This window comes from Cheilinus undulatus, linkage group 5 (assembly GCF_018320785.1).
Source record: "Cheilinus undulatus linkage group 5, ASM1832078v1, whole genome shotgun sequence".
NCBI lineage: Eukaryota > Metazoa > Chordata > Actinopteri > Labriformes > Labridae > Cheilinus > Cheilinus undulatus.
The window spans coordinates 9756125-9773517 of NC_054869.1; the positions used below are offsets into that span (position 1 = coordinate 9756125).

General features: G+C 38.9%; 1 protein-coding gene across 5 annotated transcripts in view; it reads left to right on the forward strand.

Annotated features, from left to right (window-relative positions):
* The window catches only part of arvcfb (ARVCF delta catenin family member b), a 271707-nt gene that overhangs the window by 178075 nt on the left and 76239 nt on the right, over nt 1–17393 (forward strand). The window lies entirely within an intron of this gene.

Consider the following 17393-nt stretch of genomic DNA (forward strand, 5'->3'; position numbering starts at 1 on the left):
AACAGACTTGGGAAAACTTCAGGATCACTCGACAGTGAAAGTTTGATGAAGGCGGATTTCCTATGGGAATATTTTGATGAGCGTCACCAGCCGATTCAGAAGCTTGGTTTGGGTGTACTTTATGTAAATGTAGCTCTATTGTTCACGCCCATTACCTGGCCTGCCTGAAGATAGGAAAAGTCCTGAAACTTTGAGTCTGGTTTTCTCTGAACAAACAGGAACTAGAAGTTAACATTCAAATGAGCATATCTTTGTGAAATATCCTCAGATTAAGGTGTATGATACACAAGTAGAAAGCTTGGAATCTATGCTTTCATAATGTGTAAAAAACTCAAAAATGACCTCGGACGACTTGCAGGAGTTTTTACCAGCTTTGGTCACAAATACAAACAAGATGCACAATATTGCATAGTTAAAGTTATCTGATATGGAAAAATGTACATATTCATTTTAGCCAACACCATCCAGCTCGACATGTCAACACACATGGGTATGTGTCCCTTGGCAGCCAAGGTCAAGCTTGACACCATGTCTTTTTCTGGGCCTTTTCACCCCTGGTGATGTGCCCAGACATTGCTTGCAGTGTTCAGGCCTTTGGACATCCACAGCACAACCAGGGGCTCATGGCTACCCTGCTACCTGCCCTGATGGTACCCTAGGTAATGCTTACTCACATCTATCCTTTACTCCGCCCTAAAGGTATGGACTTTATTTTTTGTTCAAAATGGATTATTTTCCCATGCCCCAGGTAATATGCGAGGACATCTAGAGTAGTGGTTCTCAACTGATCCAGCTTTAGGACTCACCAGGCTGCCTTACGACAGGTCGCGACCCAGCTTTCCAAAAACATTTTCAACAACGCATGTTTAGTTAATGAAATATGTTGCAGTGTGGAGCATGATTGGACCAAAACACCTGATTAAAAAAGAAAAAAAAGGACAAAACTGACACATTTTATACCCTCTTTCCCATCAATATGTGTATTTTTTTTTTTTTGCCAATTTTTCAGTAAACTTGGGATATTACTTCATGATCATGGGAAATGTAGCCATTTATTGCAAGAAGAAGAGCTAAATTAGTAGAAATATTGATCAAACATTTAAATTTACCCAATTTCACAGTACAACGGGTTAAAATAAAAGGAATCCATGCACGTCCAATAAGGACTTTAGGACTTTGCCACCATTTTTTGTTTTGCAGACACCTAGTCGCGACCCTCTGAAAACTGCCCCGTGACCCACTTTTGGGTCCTGACCCACCAGTTAAGAACCACCGATCAAGAGCACGACCTGCATAGTGTTAATCCTCCTTCTTGCCAGATAGTTCCCTCAGGCGGGTTTACTTGCCATTATAAGCCTTACTGCAGCCTATGTATGGCCAATAGATCAGTTATGAGTATCATCAGAAATGATATCTGCCAATACTGATATTTACCTGAGGCAACAATAAAAGCAGCAAAAACCCAAAGCAGACCAGGCATCAATGGCAACAGAATGGCATTGATTATGTTACAAGCAGAATGAAGGAGGAGCTGGGGTGGAGGAGGATTGCAAGAGTAGCTTGCAGAGAGAGTTGAAATAAGGCAGCATGAGAGCAATTAGCCAATAGCATGCTTAGAGAAAATCAGCTGGCCATCAGCTGATGAGGGCTTGCATGAGATCAGCTGATCTCATAAATCTGTGGCATGAGCTAACGCTATATGCTCAATTTCTGAAATCACCAGTTTTTCACATAATTCATCTGAATTTGTATGTAATTGATCAAAGAAAATAATCCATATGTTAAACAAGATGCTAACCACTCATCAGCTGCTGCCCTACAATAAATCAACCCTTATTATGAGAGCTTTCAATAAAAATTTTACTGTGGAGAAGCAAGAGTATTTTTTTAAGCAAAGAATTCCTTACATAATCCCACATCTTGAATCTGGCAGCTTTACAGCAGACACAGTTGGCCCACTTTGATTTAATGTATGAGGCACAAAGGCCTTTAAAGTTTGTTTTTACTCAGACAACAGTTGTAGCTGGGGACAGGTGTGGCATTTATGAGACTGCTACTCTGCTGTTGCTGACCCAGGGTCGGATTTAAGTTCTTTTGTTTCTAAGAGAATTTACGATATGGCAGATGCTTTGTTCCTTCGGTCCCTGCCTCATTTCTATGCATGTGAAGTATGTTTGACATCTGCCACAGGATCACCGGATGACTTTTGTCTGTGACTTTAAAAAACATAAAGCTATATATGGCCTTCCCTAAACTTCTCCCTTCGGCTCTGACTACATACAAGAATGTTACAGAGAAAAGAAAGCAGCCTGTGTCATTATGCTTCTCTTGTTGATCTTTTAACAGCTGACTAACTTTATTTCAACTCTACCCCGAGGGAAAAGAGAGACACTAGCTGCAAACTAAACAAATTATAATTAAATAATTACACAAATGAAGTTAGTCTCTAGCTTGTTAAGGTTGAGTCAAGCTAAATTAAGCCCACAGTGCAAATCTTTACCTCATGACAACAGGTCAGTATGTGTTTCCTCGGTACAAACAGCATGCATACATTAGAGTAGTATGGAAGGAAAACCATTAACCTTTGAATAAATACGCCATTAACCCTACTATAAAAGCGAAAGTCCTCTCACTGGACCAGGAAAAACCGAGTCACCCTGCCCGGCTTTGATTATTTTCAGTGGCTGCATGTGAAACCTTGAATTGTCCTCAGGTCAGTCATCCAAAGTGGTGTTAACTTCTCCATTTCCACATCGACTACCTCACTGCTTAAGCTGTGTGACTCACACGGCCGTTGTGCTGACCCTTTCTGCTTCATTTGTTTTGAGAAGTGAAGGTTTGCTTCAGCCTTGAGATAATAGCTCGAATGCGCCCTCACTAAACCCCACACATACATATCCTGTGGAGGAGAATACGTCAGGGCCCTGCCATAATGCAAAGTGGGTAGGTTGCTTTGTATTGACCATGCTTAACACTCATTTGTTTCCTTACAGCTTGATTTCACCAAGAGGGCTTGAGCTTCTACCCTTTCAGAATCAGAGATTGTGTTGTCAAGACTCTGTTAAACTTTCTGTACGTATGGTTTCAAAACAACCTATGTACAGAGGATTCAGTAATCAGACCTTCATTTTTTTCCAATTATGTGATGTTGCAGCTTGATGCTACTGTTAAAAAAAATCACTTTTATTCTTATTAATCTAAACTCAGTGCCCCATCAGGACAAAATGAAAGCAGAATTATAGAACTGATTGCAGATTTATTAAAGGTAAAAACTGAAATATAACATTGACATAAATATTCAAATCCTTTGCAAAACACTGGAATTTTAGCTCAGGTTCCTCTCATTTTTCCTGATCTTTGCTGAGATGTTCCTACACCTTGATGGAGTCCACCTGTGGTAAATTTGATTTACTGGACATGATTTGGAAAGGCACACACCTTGCTATAGAAAGCCTCACAGCTGACAATGCATATCAGAACAAAAAACAAGTGTAAGATCAAAGGAACTGCCAGCAAAGCTCAGAGACAGGATGGTTGAAAGGAACTGATTTGGGGAAGGACACAAAAAAATCTATTGCACAGAAGGTTCCCAAGAGCACAGCTGCCTCCATAATTCTCAAATGGAAGATGTTTTTAACAACCAGGACTCTTCCAAGAGCTGGTGTCCCAGCTAAACTGAGCAATCTGGGGTAGAAGGGCGTTAGTAAGAGAGGTGGCCAAGAACCAGATGGTCACTCAGACTGAGCTCCAGAGATCCTGTGTGGCGATGGGACTAAGTTCCAGAAGCACAACATTTCCTGCAGCCCTCCACGTATCTGGGCTTATGGCAGAGTGGCTAGATGGAAGCCTCTCTTCAGTGCAGAACACATAAAAACCTGCTTGGCTTTCACATGGAGTTTGTTGAAAACTCCAAGTGGGCTTTCATGTGTTTTTGCAGTACTGGAATAGTGTAATTAAATAGAAATTTGGTTATGGTATCAATATAGCAGCAGCATTCTCACTGGTTCTATTAAGGATAAGAGATACTACTTCTATGTAACCTCTCAAACAGTTTTGTTTTTCCTTTTCATAAATCTTTCTGGACGGGACCCAGAGTCTAATAATGTCTCTACAGGGCTCACTACATAACTGCTTCACTCTCCACATGCTGACGATCTTCTGCTTTCCTGTCACACAGCTGCTGTCTGGCTCTCTTCCTCCTCCACACGTAGCTTCATGCTGCATGGACTGCAGAGTCCCAAGAACTTTTACTACTTCTTGATTGACAGTTTTTTCTTTGACGATTATTTACTGACCCCATCGATTATCTGCATGCCAAAGGTTTGCACTTCCTTCAGACACTTTAACTTTCTGAGCAGGAGCAGAGTGGGGAGAGGAGCAGTGTCAACTGACCTTTAGGAGACGTGATCAGGCCAGTCGACTGTCTTTAGGGGAAACAATCAATTGAACACAGCCCCTGCTCAAGAGGTGGGCGATAGAACAATTAAATTGAATTAAATCTTAAACTGATCAATTTTTCTTCATTTAAGAGCAATGGCAGAAAAAAGAAGGTAGGTCTCTTAAATGAACTATAACTTCTTTATTTAAAGTGGCTATTATTGCACATAACAGAGGTTTTCTTACAAAAGTATATTTTAAATTTTGCATTTCAGCCCTAATGACATAAAACTTGATTTCAAAGAAAAGAAAAATAACTTAAACGGTTATATAAATGCTGTCATAACTATGTTTGGGGATCAGCTACATGGTCCAGTTTGGAATTAAACTATCTTTGTTTGTGTAACAAGAACTTATTCATGAAAATCAAACATCTGGTACTGTGTGCATGCAGAAATATTCTTGCCAGGCCATAAATGAAGCCTGTTAAATAATATTGCATTTGCAACTGAAGTATAAAGCTGTAGCTGTATTGATATCATGCAGGGAGTGACAGCTTGTTAGAGAAATAAAAAAGGTCAAAGTAGGGCTGAGAAATTCATCGAAATTAATCGATCACTGCAATCTTTGTTGCAGAGGGTGCAATGTTTCTTTGACCTGAAATATGTCACAAAATACCAGTTTAATACATTTTTTTGAGGCAGACATGTTGTGCCCTACATATCATGGAAACATCCAAGTGTCAATTTTTTTTTTCTAGAATAATTTGCAAAAATTCTAACTTTCCTTGTTTTGTATGTTTTTCTTGTTGGAAATGAGAAAATCATTCTCATCAATACAGTTCATATTGAATTTGCAATAAATCAGAATAATGTCAATTCTTAAAAAAATGTTCATCGTCAGTTTAATCTATCTAATATTACATTTGCTGTGATAAAGAATTTGTTTTTATTGCTTTTTTTGTCGAGAAATACATGAGAAGAGGAACTTTAGAAGTAATTGCATCTTAAATTGCACTTGCGATATTGGGGTGAAAAAAAACACAAGTACATTATTTTCCCATATCTTTCAGCCTCAGGTCAAAGTACATATCAAGTTTTCATTTAAACACATTTGTTCATTTAAAAAATCAAATGAAATGACACCTGCGAGTTAATTCTGCCAGTAATCTCGAGCACAATCATTCACACCTGACATGCATCTTAATCAAATCACATGACTCACACCCTCCTAAACCAGTGGGCTATTTAAGCTGTGAGTTTTCCTTTCTCTTCCTGTGCTGCAACGCTGCGCCTCGATCGACGCTGTGCTCTCGCCTTCAGCCCATCTCCACCCCAGCATCCACCTGTTGGCTCCGACTGGGGGTTAAAGCTGTTATATTATCATTCCTAAAATTCTGTATGTAAAATCTGTGAGGAGTGATTATGTCAGAGCCTGGCGCCAAACATAATATGTTGCATGATAAATGGTTAAACAAACTTCAATGTGAGATTATTGGCTGAAATAGTAAATAAGTTTGGTAGTTTGTTCTGTAACTTAAAAATCTGCCTAAAGGATAAAATCGTGATAATGATCCACCCTTAAAAAGTTGTGATGTGACTTTTTTAGCCTGCTCTATGGGCCTGTGGAGGAAAATGCCCGGTATGCCAGCTTGCCAGTCTGCCCGCTACACTGACAATAATTAACCTTATTTAGCAAAAGATGTATTAATAATGAATATATCTGTTAGTTTTAGCTATAAATATTCAACTTAAAAGTAACTTTTTAAAAATACTCCAGTTTTTCTGAAGGTTTTGTCAAAATGAGAACAAAGTGGATACGCTGTACTTTAACTGGAAGCAATTTACGTGTCAGGAGAGAATAAAGTGCACCTCACATCTTCAGATTTTTGGTCAAATGTCTCCTCTACCTAAGTGCTATCTTGAATACCTGTGATTAACTTTCAAGCATCTTCTCTTTTCTACCTTCCCAGCTAAGTATTTCATTCTGGCTCGCTCTCAGGATGACAGACTGTGGTAAACAGTAAAAGACAGTGAGTGTGCATCATGCCTCGTGTCTCATCCTAGGCTGGGCAAGACTGTCTAGACTGTAATCCCGGGCTGCACGTCTCCTCGAGTAGACGCGGAGACGAGGAGTGCTGGTTGAAGTCCAGAATATTCTAACATCCAAATCCAGCTCAGACAGAAAGTCGCAGCATGTATTTCACACATTATTGCTTTAGATGGTTTCCAGCTAGTTTTGCCCTGGCTGAAGAAAGTGTGGAAACTTGCTTGTGATTTTAGAACATTTTCTGCTGAGTTGAAAAGCTGCATTAATGAACCAGGAGGGAATAAATGAAAGCTTTCAGATGGAGTAGGGAGAAGTCACAAAGAAGTCATGTCATTTTAGAGCAGGGCCACAGAGGAAAGCTGCTCTCTCTGGTTCTTACTGTCTCTCAGCATCTTTTTATTGTTTCTTTCATTACCTGTCACATTTAGTTCCTCCTTTATGATTGTGTCTGTTTCTTCATCTTTTATCCAAACTCAATATCCAAACCCCATCACCTCTAATGCCACCAATCTCGTTGCTGTCACATATCTCAGTATCGCTGCATTTCTGGCTGCTTCTGTCGAGAATAGGTCTCCATGGTAACGCGGCACACAGTCGCCAGACACAGGGGGGTTTTGTGCGCTGGGGAGAAATGCTGATGCCAGGGAGAATCTGTTTACTCACGCCAACAGAGACGCAGCTTACACCTCAATAAAGCGGTGGATAGTTTTATTATTGTGGCCTCCTCTGTCGATAGGAGCCGGCTTATTTACAGTGTTTACCCTGTGGGCGTGGTCAGAGAGAAACACTGTGTGTGTGTATGTGTGTTTGTTGGCGTCTTTATATTCTGAGGATGGGTTTGAGAGTTGCGCTGCTTCTAAAGTTGTACTTAAATGAGTTTAAGGAAATAAAATGCCTTTAAATTTCCACAGTCAGCATCCATTAGCATTCAGTAGTCTTATTTTCAGGAAGATAAAGTGTTTAAATCTTGTTTTTAACAGGGCAAAGTTTTAATCAGTCATCTGTTTTGTTTTTTTTAATTAAAACCTGCAAAATTAACATAATCACCATCATCCTTCTTTCTTCAGTCCTAATGAACTGCTGCCTTCTGGTAAGAGGTTTAGAGTTCCCCATTGTAGACTAAACAGGCTTAGAAATTCATTTATTCCTGTGTTCTGAAAAATTCTGAAAACTCTACAATAGTGATAAAAGGCACAGATTATTTTTGCACCAGAACTTCAAGAACCTGATGTTTTTTTCTTCTATAAGTTTTCTAAGATCATTTATAAAGGGCAGACCAATTACCGGCCTGGCCGATTATTGATGCACATATTTGACATTAAGCCGATTATCATATCAACATTTAATTTTACCAATAATTTACAAGATTAATTGGTATAAAGGTGTACTACTCTACTGCAAGGTGTGTCTTCCCTTCTTGCCTTATTTCACTCTCTACAGTCTCACCTAATGTCCAGACTACTGACCGGCTTGATGTTACACAACTACCAGCCGATCGACACTGAGGACTGGGGAGCGCTGATTTGTTTCAGTTTTGCTACGCTACTTGCTCATGCTACAGTAAAATAAATCATTTTTATTCTCATTAATCTACACCCACTACCCAATCATGACAAAGTGAAAAAAGAAATGTTTGTAAATTTATGATAAAACAAAAGGCACAGATCTGAGGTAGGCTACAAAAACTGTGTTGCAACAATCCTGTCTCTGAGCTCTGCAGGCAGTTCCTTTGACCTTGGTTTTTCCACTGAAATGCATTGTCAGCTGAGGCCTTCTACAGAGAGGTGTGTCCCTTCCCAAATCATGTCCAATCAGTTTAATTTACCACAGGTGGACTCCAATCAAAGTGTAGAAACATCTCAGCAAAGATCAGTAGAAATAGGAGGAACCTGAGCTACATTTTAAGTGACGTTGTAAAGGGCCTGTCTACTCACGACAATGTGATTCACCTATAGAGGTCCTCACAGCTGACAATGCACATTAGAACAAAGACCGAGCCATGAGGTCAAAGGAACTGCCTGCAGAGCTCAGAGACTGGGTTGTTGCGACAGTTTTTTGTAGCCTTCCCCAGATCTATTCCTTGCAACAATCCTGTCTCTGAGCTCTGCAGGCAGTTCCTTTGACCTCATGGCTCAGTTTTTGCTCTGATATGCATGTCAGCTGTGAGGCCTTCTACAGAGTGATGTGTGCCCTACCCAATCATGTCCAACCAATTAAATTTACCACAGTTGGACTTCAATCAAGGTTTAGAAACATCTCAGCAGCAGTTCAGTAGAAATAGGAGGAACCTGGGTACATTTCAAGTGTTTTTGCAATGGGTTTGAATATTTATGTCGATGTGATATTTGAATTTTTCATTTTTAACAAATTTGTACAACTTTCCAAATTTCTGCTTTCACTTAGTCACGATGGGGTACTGAGTGTAGATTAATGTGAAAAACAACAAGTTTAAGGCATCACTTTGTGTCTCCTGCTGCTACGATGTTGCTCTGTGCTGCTTCTCATGTGGCCAGAGCTAATGCTCTACAAGTTATGAAGAACTGGTAGCTGAAGTAGTCCATACAACACGTTGAATTTCTTAAATAACGTAAGCTATATACGAATTAGAAATAAAGATTGAAGCTGAGTCAATATTTTCCAGGGAAATGTTTGCTCAAAATCATGTGCGGGATTTAATTTATCATGTTTAAAGCATCTTAACACACTGTTACACTGTAAAACAAAATTAGTCCAGCTTACTTTAAAAAAAATGGAAACACGTTGCCTCAAAAATAACAAGTAAACTACACTTGATATTTGTGAGTTAAAAAACTTGTTTATTTTTAGTGTGCAGTATTGTTCTACATGAACTATTTAAGTATTCACTATTAGTTTAAAATCAATTATTTTAATTGCTCAAACCTGAGATTCAAATGTTAATTTAAGTTTGCAGGACTTAGGTTAAATCATCTACTTTGAGTGTGCAACACTTGATATCTTTAGTGCACTGTAAACACAGATAAATAGCACTCAAACTATAATAGTCAACTGATTACCTTAAAATGTCAAGTAATACTCTCTGTAAAAGTTTTCATTTCACCCAAGGTGGACTAACTTGGGCCACCATTAGCAACAAAAGCTGTTGGTGACCCACTGAACCAGTAACTGATAATTCATTCCAGTCAGTGTGCCAGCCAACATTCATAGACATTAACAATATTAACATCAGCATGTACCAGTGTTTCCCTATAATTGTCTGTAGTTTTGAAAGAATCCATTAAATTCATTATACCAGCCAAATGTGGAGGTTTGGGGGTAAAAATTCACCCTACCAATCAGGGGCATGGCTGTAAACACCTTAGGATTATGGGTAGTGTTGGGGTTTTACCCCAGATTGGCAATAAATCCCCTACTGCAGCCTTTTGTTGGGAGGAATTCAAAGTTTTGGCTTCACCCTTGGTTGTTACTTTCCCCCTTTTTTTCAGTCCGTCGTCTTCAGCAGAAAAATTCTTCTAGTATTCGAGGTAGTTTTAGCATTTGGCGTATTTTATTCATGTTTTTCCTGAGGTAATATCTGATGAATTTAAAAAGGGATTATCTAAGGAACAGCATGAATTACACATGAAATCAGGATCGATAAATTCTCGAGGATACTCAGCCCCAGGGTCCACATATGGTCATGCAGTCTTGTCATTGACCTTGCAGGGCCGATAGCACAGGTCAGCCGCGTCTCCATCCATCTCCATCAGTCTCCATCAGCCTGGCTGCGGTCTATTCGTCCCAGCTGCTCTATTGTCCTCTGATGGCCGCATGACTCTGAGTGACCTTCACACCCACTTTCCATCTGATAAAGCAGACACACTAAAGACACATCAGGTCCACAATGACAGCCTGTCAGTCTCTGAGTTGACACAGACAGGCCCCCGAATGCAACACCTTCTTATTTTTTCACTGCCTGAAAAGTCCGCGCTCCTGTCAACGGGCCAAAATAAGACCAGGAAAAGAACAAATTATCCCTTTGTGAAAGGCAACCAGAAATGGCACACGTGTTTCTAGATGGCGCTGATCCACTGTGGCATCTGTTTTCCTTTCTGCCAATCGAGAGAACAAAAAGAGCACATCACATAGAAAAGCAGCACTATCACTGAGCTATCTGTTTCCTCAGTAATAATAAATGGCCTTGTGCTCTCCAGGAGAAATGGATTTCTGTACGTGGATGTCAGAGAAAAGGAAGCCAATGCTATCCTCAGAACTGTTGTATCATTGCATTTGTTACTATGTAATGCTTAACTTCAACCAACAAATAAGAAGGCAAATACATGATTTGTCCCTGATGTCAGGGGTAAATAATCCCATATTTGCTATCTAAGAAGACATGACCAAGCAATTGTGAAATGACCTTACATCTACATCTGCTGAAGTTTAAATCAAGCATCAGAATGTTGGAAGAAAAATGATTGAAGTGACTTTGAATGCAGCGTTGTTGGTGGTGTCAGCGGGCTGGTCTGATCTAATGGGATTTTCATTCACTGCCACCTGTACAGTTTTCAGAGAATGGTCAGAAAACAGGAAAATATCCACTGGGCTGCACTTCTCCTGGTGAAAATGCCTTGTTGATGGCAGAGCTAAGAGGGGAATGATCAAACTGCTTCAAACTAGACAGAAAGGCAATAATAGTTCAAATAACTGAGGTAGAAGACCACACGGGGAGACTTTCCTGCCCACTTGGAACAGCAAACTGAAGCTACAATTCACACAGACTCACCAAAATTGGACAACAGATGATAGGGAAAATTTTCACTGGTCTGATAAGTCTTAATTTCTGCTGCGATATTTGAAGTGGTAGGGTCAGAATTTGGTATAGACAACATAAACGCCTGCTGGACCAACGACTGCCATGGCATGTTCACCTTTGTCTGACCATTCTCTGAAAACCCTACAGATGGTTGTGCAGGACAATCCCATTAGATAAGACCAGCTCATCTGACACCAACAACAATGCTGAAGTCAATGGCACTTAAATCACCTTTATTCCCCATTCTGATGCTTGGTTTAAACTTCAGCAGATCCTCTTGGCCATGTTTATTTTCCCAAATGCATTTGTTGTTACCATGTGATTAGTTGATTAGATACAGCTGAACAGATGTGCCTGAAGAAGAGGCCGGTGGTTGTACATTACTTCCTGTCCGGCGTTCATTTAAGACTGACATTGCAATTCATGGAGCTATGGTACTTTAATGTCCAAGGATACCTCTCTTGTACTTTCCAGCTCGTATGTTTTTTCCTGGTTTTAGAGGTCCCAAAAAGCAAATGTCAGAGCAGAGCATGGGAGATTTGCAAGATTAGTAAACGCTTATAGTAGTCCTAAAAACATACATGTGGCAGACCATTACAGGGAAAATGATAAATAAATGAATGAATAAATAATTATCAAAACACTGGCATTAAAACTACGCTTCTTTGCTCGTCTTTTTGTGTGCAAGCAAAGCCAGAAATCCCACACCAGATTAGCTTTGAGAAACAAAACTGAATAAATGCATGATGTTGTTCAGGCTTTTTTGTGATTAACTTTTAATTGAATTTCCGTCTGGGGCTTAAGGGACAAATCATGCCCTCAAAGCACCGTCAAACAAAATTAATTTCAACATAACTATTGCCTTGAAAATAGGTACATCAATTTTAAATACAAAAGGAGTTTGATTAAAAGCAAATGCAATATGCATATAAAGTATGGATACAGACACCTCAGTGAAACAGAAAAACTAAAGTGGCCTAAAGAAAAGCCTTATCAATGACAGATAATAACATTTTTGCAAGAAAGATCCATCTAGCAGCTTAAACAAACAAACATGATTATAATAAGTTCTTCTTTTTGGTGTTTATGGCTTAACATATGATTTTCCCAATGTCCAATCTGGTTTTATCTTGAAAGAAATGCCATTCTTAGATAAAAAGAAGAAGGAGCTTTTTTAGGATTTGGAATTTTAGAATTTTTCAAGACACTTAGCTTCATTTGACTAGAAGTTAGGTGTGTGTTTGCACAGTTTATTTGTTTTAAGTGAAAGAAAAAAAGGTATAAACCTGCAGTTCCTCAAGTGTCCACTGGAGGCTGGTGGCAGAAATCCCAGACGTCACATACACACTCATTTAAAAAAAAAAAAAGTTTATATAGCAGAAATAAACATGTTTACATCCTGGTTCAGAAACCACATTTGGTCTGAGTAGCTCATGTCTTTATCTGATCACACTGTCCATTTGATTTTTTAAAGGACATGAGTTTTTTTATCAGGCAAGGATGATCGACCAGTGCAGATTTTTGTCAGGAGGCATGAAGCCCACCTCAGCTCTTAGCCTGTTGTCAGGTTGACAGAGTATTAGGTGAAGGCTGGTTCAGAGTCCTATACCAGTATCAGAAATACGTCCAGTACTACTGAAAATGTGGGCATGGTATCAGTTAGAACTCGTGTTCATGCAACGATTCAATGCTGTTTTGTTTCACTTTGTATTTAGCTTTACTCAGCCATGCTTTATGGTAGCATTAGAAACTGGAAAACAGTTCTTTTTTGCTGCTCAGAAACACTGCTCCCACAAACTAATGTTTTTAGAGAAGAAGAACCAAAGAAAAGAGAAAAAAGGATCCACTGCAGCAGCAAAGTTTGGAGGCAGCATGACATTTCTTTTTCTCTGTATGTATTTGTTTAAAACCCTTCCAGAGCAGTATATTCATATGTGACAAGAATATATGACTGCAGTTGTCAAAATCGTCAAATCATAGCCTCTTACTTTTTTCCCCTTGAAGCTAGCCATTGATACTATCCATGCCTTCATAGCCTTTACAGAAACATTTCGAGTGAACCTGAACTTGGGTGATGTTTTGGGAAATTTAAAGATTTAACCACAGAGCACTGCCACTAGCTTGAATGCTAACGGCCATATTGTTTTCCCAGAATGCTTTATGAGAGGCTGGTAACCAATGACAGGCTTCTCCATCATCACATTATGCTGTGTCAAGATCATTATGGAGTTGGCCTGAATAGCACACAATAGAGATAAAGATTGAGGGCCTGTGATGTCATTGTGTTTTTAATATATAGTAGTTAAATTCACAATAATTGGTACGAAAAAAGACTTCAAGTGTTCTGAGTTCACTGTAGGGCTAAAATATTGTGCCAGTTTTCCACAGTGCAGTTGGTCCAGAAAGTTTACCCTGGTATCAGATCAGTTCTTGGTATTGCGCGTTACCAAACGGAAGGAAGGAAAAGATGGTATTGGATCCATCTCCAGGTAAGACAGCATAGCCACCACCATCAACAGGCTTCAAAACTTCTCTCTAGTAACCAAATGGGCAATAACATGATAATTTATTATCATCTTGTTATCAGCATAGGCTTAAAATGCTAATTCCTTTGTTAATTTAGAACCTACAACATTTATCTGTAGAATAATTTGAATGAAAATGCTCTAGCTCCATGCTTATGTTTGCTATGCAGACAGATATGAGGAGAGGGCTTTGATTTAAAGAGGCACCATGCTTTTAAAAGCTCTAAAGAAATTTTCGTCAAAGTTTCACAAATCCAAGTGGGCTGCCTCTTTCAACTAGCACAGCAGATCTCCCACATTAGGTAATTTACAGAGATGTTTTTAGTATCTGATTGCATTTATAAGTTTCCAACATAGAGAGAAAGTGCTGTAACACAACAGCAAATGCTAAACCTCCAGAGAGATTAATTATTTACAGTACACGCAGACCTAAAACCTGAATTCTTCACCATCAGATAACCATAGCAGCACGGCCCATCGCTGTCTCCGCTGACAGATGCAGTATCCATAAACCTTCCACCAAGACAACTGCTCCCTGAAAGACTCCTGGAAATGAAACAGCTGACAATAAAACTCTTCAGTCTGTCTGCCCTCAAACTCACTCCTGTCAAATAAATCCAGCACGGCCGCTCCTTTGGATCCTTTTTACAGGAGAGGTGGTGACCGTTTTCTGACAGCTGGAGACGGATGGGTTTAGTTTATGAGCAGGTCCAGATGGCCGGTGCTGTCTGCCTGCTCTCTACCGAAGATGAGTTTTAATTAGCGCAAAGTGTGGGGCTGTTCGGAGGGTCCTTTTCTGCTTTGACAAATGGCAGACACTCGTAGCGAGCCAAGAACAAGACAAGGTGTAACTCAGGTGGTTTTGAGTTGTGTTGTGTTGGCTGGTAGACAAAGGTTAACATTCAGTTGATTGTAGATTTTAAAAATAATTATGAGCAGAGGGATTATAATACAATGACACCAGTCAGGCCTTATTTATTGATCATAGTACATTGAAATAAGTTGTTTTCTGAAATTGTCTGTTGACTATAGCTGATGAGAAATACACTTACTGTGATTGGAGTTTATGCAGGACATTCAACAAAGCCTTGGATTTTTTGTTTTATTTTGTTTGTGTAATTTGCGCTTTAGTCCATGCGACACATCAGCACTGCTTACCTCTGCCCTGCTGCCACTCTTCCACAGCACTAACTGGGGGTCGGCTAACTGGATTATGTGAGTTGGAAGCCCTCATAAATGAAGTCCCCAGTGAGGAGCAAGGAGCCCAAGCTATCCCCTAACCCTCTTTAAAGCCTCGTCTTTCACAGTCAGCCACACAGCCACGCTAAGACAGCACCAGCTCTGCTGGCTGCTTACAGAAGCTGTGCTGCATGACATAACATAGATGGCATTTCCTTGTAAATATCAATTTCTATTCATAATGCTTCAAAGATGCTATCTAATGTAGAGAGGCTTTAATACTGGGTTGTTTTGAGGCAGCCAGGGAGCATTAAGGCTACAGGTCACATTTGAAAATCACATAGCTGGGTTTAAATGGTCGTGGCTGACTGATTCTGAGTTGCTCAGCACTGACATATACCAGTTATTGTCACTGTTTTCTTCTCCATTTATGAATCACTAACCTGTTAATGCTATTATTACGCCACTCATAGGAAACTTTATTTTATCGCACAGATGTTTTCAGGTAAATCAGTTTGTGTGCTTTTGTATCATGTGAAGAGGATGCATTTTCATCCTGTTTTCCCTTGATAAATAATGCATTTTTGGTTGTTCTATCAAAGTGCCCACAGCTATGTAGTGATGTCAGGATCACAGTGCTGCTTTTTATGTGATAAAAAATATTTTCAAGGTCTTGAGAAAACGACTTAAAGAAACACATGGAAAGATCTCTGACATTCAGATATAACAAGATAAATAAGCCAAGATCACAAGAGCAAAACCTGAAATGCACTCATCAGAGAGTATGGTAAATGTGTTATGCATGTCTTATTAGGCTTTCTTTTTTTATACTTTATTGTGTCAATAAGTAGAAGTTGATACAGAGAATTGCATTTCTTTGTCACACATACATTTACATTGACACATTTTCCCATTTTATGATTTAAACCCTTGTTCCCTCATCCCTCCTTCACCCTCACCCATACAGATTAAAGAAAAGGGGGATATAGATATATGCATACATACATACACACACACATACATACTTGTGCATACATACATATATACATATATACATACATAACATACACATACACATACGCATATGCACACACATACATGTATATATATACATATATACACATACATACCTACATACACACAAACATCCATGCCCATATACACATACATGCACACATACCCATGCATACATACAACATTTCCATATTAGTAAAATAAAATAATAAAAGTCCGTTTCTAGAAAAAAGGGTCCTCAGATTAGCAGAATTCTAAAGCTAACCCTGTTATGAATGTGACATCCATTCAGATATAAGTGTCCACCCTTCATGGATTTCCCTGCACTTAAGTAGATCAATACCTCCCCCTGACCTATATGGAGAAAAAACAGAAACAAAAAAACAAACAAACAAAAAAACAAACAAACAAACAAACAAACAAAAAAAAAACAAAATAAAATATAGTAAAATAAAATAATAAACACATATTAAAAAAGGCTTTTTATTTCATCGTGTAGGGGCTAAGCACAGTTCATTTAAATGTATATGTGTCATTTTATGTGTTTTTATTTGTCCCATAGTTTGGTAACAATTTCCCCCTTTGGTTTGAAGAGGGCCCATCTTTTCCAAACAACCTTTCTTTCATTTTCATTTTGTAAGTTCATTTTTCCATGCTATCTATGTTCTTTACAGTTTCTAACCACTTTTTCACATTTGGAGGTTCTATTTTCTTCCAATTTCTATTGATTTGCTTTAGTGCTGTTATTCTCAGAGTCCAAAAAAGATATGATTCATTTCTGAGACCTTTGGGACTTAATCCTAGTAAAATGTGTTTTTCTCGACGTCCTGTTTTACCTAACATCTGTTCAATGTCTCTAAAGACATCTGACTAACACATTTGTATTTTTTTGCATGTAAAGAATATATGCACATAATCTGCATTATTTTCCCCACACTCTCTCCAGCATCTAACTCTATTTCCTGTATACTTGGAGATAGCTGATGGTGTCCTGAAGTACCTTACATTTATCTTCCATGCATACTCCTGCCAATATTGGGATTTAATGTTGAGGTATATGTCCTTAAAACTCTGATTCCACTCTTGTTCAGATATAACTGTGAGGGGATAGAGATCTTCTAATTTTCCAATTTGAACTTTTTCTTTAATATAACTCCTGACTTGTAGGTATCGATAGAGATGATTATTCTCAAGTCCATATTTTCTTGCCAGATTTTCAAAAGAATCAATTCCCTCTTCAGTAAACATCTGGTAAAACCGTATAAGTCCTTTACTCTCCCATGTTTTAAAGGCCTTATCATAGGCACTGGGGGTAAAGTCTGGGTCCCTTGCTCTTTCTCTTAAACATATAATCTGTTGATCTTCAACCTTCATTACTTTACACTTTCTCCTCCAGGTTTTAAAGGTATCTGTTATGGAGTCATTCTCTTCTTTAAATGGTGATTTCTTATAATTTGAAAAAAATAATGTGCTAA